The following is a 12,030-nucleotide window of genomic DNA, read 5'->3' as shown; positions in this document are numbered from 1 at the left end:
ACTCTGGAGGTGTGGAGGGGGTCCGCTCCACCCAGCCACGTACCCAGGATCGGGGTGCATTGGGCTGGGTAGAGGGGGACGACCGAAGTGGGCCCCTGGTTCTTTTTGAAAAAAACTAAAAAAATTGCAAGTACAATGAATGTAGCGCCATACACATTTAAGAGAAAAAAAAAATTCTCTCTGGAGGTGTGGAAGGGGGTCCGCTCCACCCAGCCACGTACCCAGGATCGGGGTGCATTGGGCTGGGTAGAGGGGGACGACCGAAGTGGGCCCCTGGTTCTTTTTGAAAAAAACAAAAAATATTACAAGAACAATGTCCCAACATAAAAATGTAAGAACAATTTTTTCGCTGTGGAGGTGTGGAGGGGGGTCTCCTCCACCCAGCCACGTACCCAGGATCGGGGTGCATTGGGCTGGGTCGAGGGGGACGACCGAAGTGGTCCCCTGGTTCTTTTTGAAAAAATCAAAAAAAATTGCAAGTCCAATGCACCACCATACAAATCTTAGAAAAAAACTAATTTCGCCCGGATGTTGTGGAGGGGGGTCCGCTCCACCCAGCCACGTACCCAGGATCGGGGTGCATTGGGCTGGGTAGAGAAGGACGACCGAAGTGGTCCCCTGGTTCTTTTTGAAAAAAATAAAAATAAATTGCAAGTACAATGTAGCACCATACACATTTAAGAGAAAAAAAAATTCACTCTGGAGGTGTGGAGGGGGTCCGCTCCACCCAGCCACGTACCCAGGATCGGGGTGCATTGGGCTTGGTAGAGGGGGACGACCGAAGTGGGCCCCTGGTTCTTTTTGAAAAAAACAAAAAAAATTGCAAGTCCAATGCACCACCATACAAATCTTAGAAAAAAACGAATTTCGCCCGGAAGTTGTGGAGGGGGGTCCGCTCCACCCAGCCACGTACCCAGGATCGGGGTGCATTGGGCTGGGTAGAGAAGGACGACCGAAGTGGTCCCCTGGTTCTTTTTGAAAAAAACAAAAAAAATTGCAAGTACAATGTAGCACCATACACATTTAAGAGAAAAAGAAAATTCACTCTGGAGGTGTGGAGGGGGTCCGCTCCACCCAGCCACGTACCCAGGATCGGGGTGCATTGGGCTGGGTAGAGGGGGACGACCGAAGTGGGCCCCTGGTTCTTTTTGAAAAATACAAAAAATATTACAAGAACAATGAATGTAGCACCATACACATTTAAGAGAAAAAAAAAATTCTCTCTGGAGGTGTGGAAGGGGGTCCGCTCCACCCAGCCACGTACCCAGGATCGGGGTGCATTGGGCTGGGTAGAGGGGGACGACCGAAGTGGGCCCCTGGTTCTTTTTGAAAAAAACAAAAAAAATTGCAAGTCCAATGCACCACCATACAAATCTTAGAAAAAAACTAATTTCGCCCGGAAGTTGTGGAGGGGGGTCCGCTCCACCCAGCCACGTACCCAGGATCGGGGTGCATTGGGCTGGGTAGAGAAGGACGACCGAAGTGGTCCCCTGGTTCTTTTTGAAAAAAAAACAAAAAAAATTGCAAGTCCAATGTAACACCATACAAATTTAAGAGAAAAAAAAATTCACTCTGGAGGTGTGGAGGGGGGTCTGCTCCACCCAGCCACGTACCCAGGATCGGAGTGCATTGGGCTGGGTAGAGGGGGACGACCGAAGTGGGCCCCTGGTTCTTTTTGAATCAATGTTCAATTTTTTTTGTTTTTTTCAAAAAGAACCAGGGGACCACTTCGGTCGTCCCCCTCTACCCAGCCCAATGCACCCCGATCCTGGGTACGTGGCTGGGTGGAGCGGACCCCCCTCCACACCTCCACAGGGACATTTTCTTTTCTTACATTTTTATGGTGGGACATTGTACTTATAATATTTTCGGTATTTTTTAAAAAGAACCAGGGGACCCCCTTCGGTCGTCCCTCTCTACCCAGCCCAATGCACCCTGATCCTGGGTACAAGGCTGGGTGGAGGGGACCCCCCTCCGCAGGGACCTGGTGGTACTTTGCACTTAGAAGATTTTTTGGATTGCCTCGGGCGGCAGGCATCTTTATATATTATTATACATTATCATATATTAATATTGTAAAGACACAAATATATTATCGCGAAAACATATTATTAACGTTCTGTTAAAACAAACAAATTATCCATAATTCACTAAATAATCACCATTAAGCCTCTTCAAACTTATTTAATAAAACGTTCTGTTAAAACAAACAAATTGTCCATAATTCACTAAATAATCACCATTAAGCCTCTTCAAACTTATTTAATAAAACGTTCTGTTAAAACAAACCAATTGTCCATAATTCACTGACTAAATAATCACCATTAAGCATCTTCAAACTTATTTAATAAAACGTTCTGTTAAAACAAAGAAATTGTCCATAATTCACTAATCACCATTAAGCCCTTTTCTAACTTATTTAATATATCATTTTTATTTTTTAATCAAACAACTTCGCGGACCCCCTGCAGTACCTCCGCGGACCCCCTAGGCAGGGCCGCTTCTCCCTACACGCACACTACGCAGGCTGCGTGGGGCTATAGGATATTTTACAAGCTACATGTTACGTAGAACATAATGTGTTTGTCCCACTTCTACATGTGACTAGGCCTGTGCAAAAGCCACGAGATCATTCCATAGGTTATTAGATTCCATGTATGCACACTATTGTATTATGCAGGTTATTAGATTAGATCTAAACAGTATATGAGCAGGCTACAAACTGCTGGTCGACAGACAGACAGCCGCGAGATTCTCCACGATTTGACCTGACGGACAACATCTCAAGTTTTGACCTGACTGTCTCCTTCCTTGACTGTAACAATGATGGAAGCTAAATAAAACTACGCAACTGCTCATCAACTTTGATCCTCTGAGTCCAAGTTCATCTTTTTCTACAAGCTGTTGATAATAACCAATAAGCTGTTGAAAATAACCCATATCTTGGCGAACCAGCGATCGACACTTTTTGCGACGACGGGACAAACACACGTTGATGACATCTGGACGGAAGAGCAGACCGCAGCCAAACGTGCCGGCAGCAAGAGACGACAGGGATTGATCACCCTGCATCCCGCGCTGCGAGTACTGTCACCCCCGAGGCAAGATCTGCTTAAATTTTTGTCGTTGCAATTTAAACGCACCTAGAACTGTGAACTTGGGTAACGGAGGGATAAATTGAACTGAGCAGTTTGACAAATTTAAGAATACATGTACATGATGATAAATGCATGAAGTAAGTGCACTATACTTCTTATGCTGTACTCTGGTACTGCTGTTTGGACAACTTAAAAATAAAAAGAAAGAGTGAAATAAGTACTGCTGTTTGGACAACTTCAACATAAAAAGACAGAGAAATAAATACTTCTGATAATTCAGCACTTGAAGTGAAGAGGAGCACTCGCATGTCAGCACAAAGGGGCTGTTGTTTGGGTTTTAATTAAATTAGGTCATGACATTTTAGCAGAAAATGCTGTAGTTTCGGTCCCAAATCACTAATAAGTAATTAGTAATTACATGCTGAGAATGCTGACAAGTCTTTGAGCCTGTATAGTGTTAATAGGGACGCCTGTTATTCTTGGTTCTAATGACTAAAGTACTGGTTGATATTAAATGATATCATAGTTTGGAAATGTGGAATAGAATTTCATGAGTGTACACTCCGTTACGCGCGCCGGCCGTGCTTTCTGTGAGTGATGTGTTTTGTGTGTTTCAAATTGAATATAAAAGTTTTAGTGATATTGTCAATGATGTACCCTGATAGCGGGTCTATTTATAATAATAATAACAATGATTGCAGTGTGTTCCGACCTAGAACAAGGGCTGCAGTCACATACGTGCAGCACATAGAGTATAGATTACTTTTGTGAAGGGATTACTAGACCCGTGTGTCCGTTATTGTAACCTCGTATCTCCGTCTCTCCCTATTGCTCCAAAACAGGAGGGGAGAACGGGAGCGGAGAGACAATACACGCTTTGTGTAACTCGGGAATAGTGGATGTGCAGCCTCATTAACTTGTACATCTGCTATTTTTGAGGGATTTTGCAGACTTGTAGATCTGCTGTCTTGGGAATCTCGCAGATCTTTAATGACTGCATGATTTTCCCAACACAGAGAACAAACATGACTTTAGGGAAACATTTTATGCTTTGTGTATGATTCACTGACATTGTGGATGCTGAATCGGATATAACGGCTTTCATTCACTGACATCCCACCCTGCTCTCTCTCTTATTGAGTTACTTTAGAATGACGACATGTGAGGCTGATCTCATTGTAACCTCATTATTTTGCGCTGTGTCTGAGCTCTCATAGGTTCGGAAGCAGACCTGGTTCAGGGACAGCCCACTTGGAGGTCGCACCCCCCTTGGCTGACGTCTAAATACAGCTGACTGACGTCTGGATACAGCTGACTGCCTGCTGTCTGCTGCACTTTCGTGTAAGATTATACACGCCCTCACACACACGTCATTAACTATCGGGCAGATTAACAGGTTCTCAGCAGTATCTTACTCATTTTATCCAGCGGGGAGGGGTGTTTAGGCTGCATTCATTTGACCTAATGTATTGACCAGTGAAACACTGTTTCATTGTCTTCCTGAGTGGCAGATTACTTCATTGTTTGTTTATTTGATCACATTGTTCATTGCTTGATTAATTACTCAGTACATCAATTAATAATTAATAATAATAATAATAATAATAATAATAATAAATACATAAATTATCTAAAAAAAAAAAAAAAAAAAAAAAAAGAGGGGAAGAAGCAGCCTATAGTATGCTTTTGGAAACACTATATTTCTGCCATCTTCTAGTAACTTCATAAATGAAGCAACTTAATACATTTCTTATCTTTGCATTTTAGTTATCAATAAGTGAAGTAACTTAATAAATCTTTGTAACGTAATAGAGTTCAGTACCTTTGTGTATTTAAAGAAAAATCTTTATCAGCTTACATTTATAATCGAGATCCTCTTTGACGCTGTGTGAGTGTGACCCTGTTTGATTGCATGACTAAAAGTTGCAGGACTTTGAAACTGACCGGGAGAGACAGTACGCTGTTTGTTATTTTTGCTCCAACAACCATGGCCAAGTGAGGTTTCCTGCGTGAAATTCCTCCGGGACACATATCCTTGCCAAGGGTCAATACCTGAGGTTCAATGGTATACCTTCAGTTTCTGTTACTGTGTTTGAGTTGAGTACAACAGCCCAGAACAGGAATTGTCGGGTGTTTAAAAAGCCAGTCGTGGGGAGTGAAGACTTAGGCAAGTTTAGGTAGTTTAGTTTCTGCTAGGCAGTGTATATAGGTCGGCATTTTCGGGTCCTGTGATAGGTCAGCAGTCTAATACTGAGTTTCTAGGGAACACACACACACATCTTAAGCGTGTCATTCAGAAGTGGATCTCCGCCAGATTCAATAATGAGTCAAACGACGCCGGTTGAGCAAGTCCAATCAAGATATGAACATATCTCAGATATTGGTAAATTTTCTGAGAAATGGAATAAACGTTGGCCCCAGTTACTTCAGCCATGGCCGATCGAGGGAACGTTCGACCTCGATGTCATTAAAACTTTAAAAATTTTGATTGACACTTATAAAATGAACCAGACTGGCAAGAAACGTGTAAAAAAACGTACACAGGAGATTATCGCGATTAAAGCCTTTCAGAAAACTGCTGAGGCAAAATTGAAAACCCAGGACAGACCGCGTCCTGGCGAAAAGGAGCTGACTGAAACAGCCTTCTCACTGTTTCCTCCTCCGTATAATAAGAATACTGGCATTTATCCTGTTCTTACTGCAGAGGGTAATTATGAGACAAGAGATGATCATAATAAAGTCCTTGAGAAGGGCAGGGCCAAGACGGTTTTGGAAACATTACCAGACAGGCCTGGAACCGGTGGTACTCCTGAGAGGTACCGACAGGAGGATCATAGGGTCGGAGGCTATGATTCCCAGATCAAAGATATTTTAGCAAAAGCTGAACAGCGTGGAAAACTTACACGCTCTAAAGCTTCATCTAAACAGGTGAGTACTGTGCCAGACTGTTGCGACGATGAGGAGGCAGACTGGTCTCAGAAACCAGGCAAACCAGGTACTAAACCAGGCACTTCATCAGTCAACGCCACCCCGAGAAGCTATAAAGATATTCCAAGTGATTTGGAAAAATTAACTCGAGACTTACGTAACGTAAGCAGCATGAAACGCCAGATCATACAGGATTTAGACTCAGTAGAAGAACACGAGAAAAATGGGGACCTGGAAAAAACCCTGTTGAACGAGTTAAGCATGGTTGAGATACAGGAAAAGGAACTTCAAACAGACAAAGACCAGCTAGAAGGGGAAATGGGCCAACGTTATCCGTTGCGGTCTAAGCAGAATTCGGAATCTGCTCCTTCCGGGCACTATTCTGTACTTGGTCCTTCTCTTTCTCTTCCAGTGATTATACGCGGGAATGAATTAAACTACAAGCCAGTCGCCCAATCAGAGCTGGATTCGTGGACCTCCAAGTTGCCTTCTATTACAGAGGGTGCTCATGCTTGGCTTTCAAAATTGGATGAACTTTTTACTGGAATTAATCCAGCTATGGCAGACTTCAAACGCCTGCTTATGGCCCAAATCGGGCGATCTTCTTTGGCTCGTGTCTTTGACAGGGCCGGCCTCGGACATTATGTCAATACAGCTGTTTTCGATGCGGAATTCTTTTCGGCATACAGAGGGCGTTTGGGCCAGGTATTGCAGGAGATGTATCAAACTAACATGCATCCAAATAGTATCATAATCAATTCCTTGGGGGACAATGAGAACCCCCGCGCGTACGTGGCCAGATCATATCAACAATGGCGGGATATCGTTGGGAAGAATCCGGAGGACAATCAGATGGAAGAGGCCATATTAAGGGAGAAAATTCAGCAGGGACTACCTAGACAGGTCAGATGTAAATTGGATGAAATTGTTGGACTACAGTCCATGACTCGCAACGTGTACACTGACAACTTGGCACACCATATCGAGAGTGTTAGGGCGAAGGAAAAATCATTGCGTGAGCAAGATATTGAGGCAGTTCGAAAACTCACTCACTTGCAGTTGTCCTTTCGGAACCCCAGTCAGCTGGGGTGACAGAGGATTCCCCTCGCCCACAATTATGGGGAAGGAGTGCCTCTGGACGTGGGAATTTTGGACGAGGTGCTGATTTGAGTCCAATACTGGACACTGTAACTTCTGGTTCCATTCCAGCCCCGCCCACGGTGAAGGTCCAGTTTGTGGCTCCCACCTTGGAGGCATCGGACTCCGTTCCCCGAACCCCTGATCCTATATTGATCCTACCCTTCCACAACCCTTGGATGTGGCTTCGTTTTCCATTTTTACAACCCTACATGCAGATTCTGTTCTTAGCTCATCTGTGACTGTCGTCACAGAAGGGGGGACGGAAGAGCTAAATGATATAACAACAGAACCTCTAAATGATATAACAACAGAACCTCTAAATGATACAGTACAAGCCTTTGTGTCTGCTAATAAGCAGGTCACAGCACGTGGTCAAAAGAATTTGTTTTATGAATGGATGCGATTCTCGGCTCAGCGTGTGACTACAGAAACTTGTATTACGTGTTATAATGCTAATAGAACACCCTGGGTTCAACCTTTACCTTTTGAACCGAATCAATGTGTTGAAGATTTGCACACAGCAGTAAAGGAGAAATGCTATATTCAATGCATTCTGTCATTCATGCGACAGACCGAAGCAAGTGTGGACCTGTACAAATCCAGTAGATGTAAGGACTTTGAGTTGCTCACTCTAAGTGGCAATGCATTTGTGCCGCCATTTGTAAACATTCCTGAGGGAATTGTGTTCCCACTATGTCTTGTATCTGGTCCAAATCAGAATGATTTGCAGTGCTCAGATTACACGGAAGGACGTGCCTGTAACAATAGGACGGATCTTCCCATGCGATGTACGGAAGTGATCGCACATAACGCTCATGTTCATGCACGCAAGGCTGACAATGGAACGGTTATACGTCATGGGTTCCCACTGCCAAGCTTGCAAGGGGGGACTCGTTCAGTAGCTGACATTTTTTGGTATTGTGGGGGTGAGCAAATTCACGATTATTTAGAGCGTAATTGGATTGGAGTATGTGCCCCTGTTATGCTCACAGGCCCATTGTCAATTTTGACACTGCATGGGAATTCGACAAGACTTAAAAGATCAACTGATGTTACGGGTGAGAAAGGTGCTGAGAGCGTTAAAGACCTGAAATTCGCTAGTCTTGATGGAAAGGTGGAAATGGGCCCGTTTGGTCCGATGAATATTCCATGGGAGCATAGAGCTATGCCAGAGGACACGCTGCAATTTAATCCGTTCTTTTATCCTGAAACAAACGGTCGTTGGATAAATTTTTTGTGGTATAATCAGCAACGATTCATCAATTTTACCATCACTACATTTGAGTACTTTAGTGAACAACTGCATGCCACTTCCACAATGACGTTACAAAATAGATTCCTCCTAGATACACTTTTTGCGGAGGAACAAGGGGCCTGCGCAAAAATAGGGAGCGACTGCTGCACTGTAATTCCAATGCACACCGGAGAAGGGGGGAACATCACGGGGGCTCTTGAACTGTTGAAAACACTTAGAGACGAACATGTCAGTCACACTAAGGGTGGTGAGGATACCAGTTGGTTGGGATGGCTTCTGTCATCTTCTTGGAGGGCGAGCTTGGTCAGGGTCGGATTTATCCTAGGCCTGGTGTTATTTTTGTTTTTATTATTGATATGCTGTGTGGTCCCACTGCTTCAGACCATGGTTAAACGTGTAATGGGGGCGGCAGTTGGGCAGCACATCGTCCTGTCTCCACCCGTGCGTCTTGGCGAGGTAGACAGTGAGGCCACACGCATTCTAGATTATGATGACGACAAGGTTGACATGGGTGATAGGGATTCTTTTGATATATATATGGATTAATCACATTTATTACACCACTTGTTCACGTTAAGTGTATGTGCCTTGGCCACACTGATTACAACACCTATATGCCTTGTTGTGATATTGTGCCTCGTATTTCTACTATTGTGATTCTACTATTGTGATTTGTATGTGTTTGTGCAGCGCTTTCAAATTGAAACACAATTGAGGTAATCATATTGGCTATTTACAGCCCGTAATGCTGTGTAACATGTAAAAAGATATGACTGTTTTCCACCTGGTGGAACGTCCTTCCTTGGCCCGTTTTTGCTTAAGTGGCCTTGGAGAAGCTTGTAGATCGGCCATTTCTTGATGGCTGTAGTGTGTTAAGGTGATTGCCGATTGTGTATTTTATTTGACAGGCACTGTACTACAGCCCAGTTGGTATAGTTAAACTGTATGGCTGTATTTGATGTGTTAACAACGAAGAGGGGCTACATGCATTGAATGTGAGCATTCACCCTGTATGCATTTGGCCTCTGTTGTGTGTGCCTAATCTTTCTGCTTGTCTTTCCTTCTTGAGGGGGACCTGACGGCGGTGTGGAGTCCGTTTACATAGGCTCTATATATGTCTATGTGATTGATGATTATCATATACTTGTTTTGTTATTATCATTGTCATTGGTCCTGATCATATCGTTGTATTGTGTTTAGGTACGCTCCCCCGTTTCGTTGTGACACTAGGGTGCCACAAAGGGGGGAATATAGGATATTTTACAAGCTACATGTTACGTAGAACATAATGTGTTTGTCCCACTTCTACATGTGACTAGGCCTGTGCAAAAGCCACGAGATCATTCCATAGGTTATTAGATTCCATGTATGCACACTATTGTATTATGCAGGTTATTAGATTAGATCTAAACAGTATATGAGCAGGCTACAAACTGCTGGTCGACAGACAGACAGCCGCGAGATTCTCCACGATTTGACCTGACGGACAACATCTCAAGTTTTGACCTGACTGTCTCCTTCCTTGACTGTAACAATGATGGAAGCTAAATAAAACTACGCAACTGCTCATCAACTTTGATCCTCTGAGTCCAAGTTCATCTTTTTCTACAAGCTGTTGATAATAACCAATAAGCTGTTGAAAATAACCCATAGGGCCCCGCCCCACGCAGGGCCCCTACCCGCCGAAAAAAAAAAAAAAAAAAAAAGGTTTTTTTTTTAAACGGACCCAATCCGCCCAGAACCGCGAAAAAAACGAACCCAATCCGCCCAGAACCGCAAACAAAAACACAGAGGACACATGCACGGAGGACACATGCACGCGCGCGCACTGTATCATGCTTAGGGCCCCTGTGGAGTCTAAAGCGGCACTGCCCCTAGGGGTCGCGGACCCCATGTTGAAGACCTCTGCTGACTAAATAATCACCATTAAGCATCTTCAAACTTATTAAATAAAACGTTCTGTTAAAACAAAGAAATTGTCCATAATTCACTAAATAATCACCATTAAGCCCTTTTCAAACTTATTTAATATATAAAAAAATAAATAATAATCAAACAATTTCGCGGACCCCCTGCAGTACCTCCGCGGACCCCCTAGGGGTCGCGGACCCCCTGTTGAAGACCTCTGCGACTAAATAATCACCATTAAGCCTCTTCAAACTTATTTAATAAAACGTTCTGTTAAAACAAAGAAATTGTCCATAATTCACTAAATAATCACCATTAAGCCTCTTCAAACTTATTTAATAAAACGTTCTGTTAAAACAAAGAAATTGTCCATAATTCACTAAATAATCACCATTAAGCCTCTTCAAACTTATTTAATAAAACGTTCTGTTAAAACAAAGAAATTGTCCATAATTCACTAAATAATCACCATTAAGCCTCTTCAAACTTATTTAATAAAACGTTCTGTTAAAACAAAGAAATTGTCCATAATTCACTAAATAATCACCATTAAGCCCTTTTCAAACTTATTTAATATATCAAAAAAAAAAAATTAATCAAACAATTTCGCGGACCCCCTGCAGTACCTCCGCGGACCCCCTAGGGGTTGCGGACCCCCTGTTGAAGACCTCTGCACTAAATAATCACCATTAAGCATCTTCAAACTTATTTAATAAAATGTTCTGTTAAAACAAACAAATTGTCCATAATTCACTAAATAATCACCATTAAGCCCTTTTCAAACTTATTTTATATATCAATGATATAAATAGGTTACCACTGGAAAAAGACGTTCAACATAAAATTGTTATTTAATATGAAGAACAGTTAGTGTGATTTGTAACAGTGTTCAATAAAGTTTTGAAAAGAAAAAAAGCCACAAGCCAATCAGAATGTGCCACGTCATCGTTCAGACGTACAGCCAATCATAGTGTGTGACGTCAGTCGCAGGCGAAGGACCCGCGCAGATAATGCAGGCCGAGCATATCTTGTACCCACACCGGCAGCGGTTCTGGTAGGAGACACAAAGAGTCTCCTTTGTGTCTCCTAACGGAACCGCTGCCTGCCTATCAAATTATTGTCTTAGGAATGAGACAATAACTAAAAAATATCCATGAATTCAAATCTCCATGGGGTGACTAGTCCATAGGAAAAAATATTCTTTTGGGGTGAACTATCCCTTTAAATATGTGACAGAAAAACTAAACAAAAGCATTGTTATAGAGCACCGAAGTCTGACGTCATTTGGCGGTTTCATCAACTGACGGTGAGAAAACGCTAATGTTACTTCCGCCAAATTAGTTACATTTTCGCCATAAACAGACTGTATCAAATATGAGTGACTGACTATGATAAACGATACAGAACCTCCTCCCTGACAATATCTATATATATATATATATAATATAAACGATGAGCCTCCTCCTTGACAATATATATATATATATATATATATATAATATAAACGATGAGCCTCCTCCCTGACAATTTCGCAGAGACAGTTTGTTTATTTTTGGAGCACAATTCTTATATGAGACGATTCTAAGATGACCCAATGTTATTCTCCATAGAGACATGACTTTACGACCCAGGGGATGAACGAGTGACGTCAGGACTTCTGTACTCTATTAGTGACTATTTTACACACAAGTGATTTGTTTT

General features: G+C 42.7%; 1 protein-coding gene across 1 annotated transcript in view; it reads right to left on the bottom strand.

Annotated features, from left to right (window-relative positions):
- LOC308096685 (FERM domain-containing protein 4B-like) overlaps positions 1-12,030 on the bottom strand; it is a gene marked incomplete at its 5' end in the record, with an annotated part of 57,805 nt that overhangs the window by 41,308 nt on the left and 4,467 nt on the right. The gene's annotated exons all lie outside the window — the stretch shown is intronic.

This window comes from Gymnoscopelus braueri (genome assembly GCF_963280865.1).
Source record: "Gymnoscopelus braueri genome assembly, chromosome: 12".
In the NCBI taxonomy this organism is placed as follows: Eukaryota; Metazoa; Chordata; class Actinopteri; order Myctophiformes; family Myctophidae; genus Gymnoscopelus; species Gymnoscopelus braueri.
This window is presented reverse-complemented; position numbering and strand designations above follow the sequence as displayed.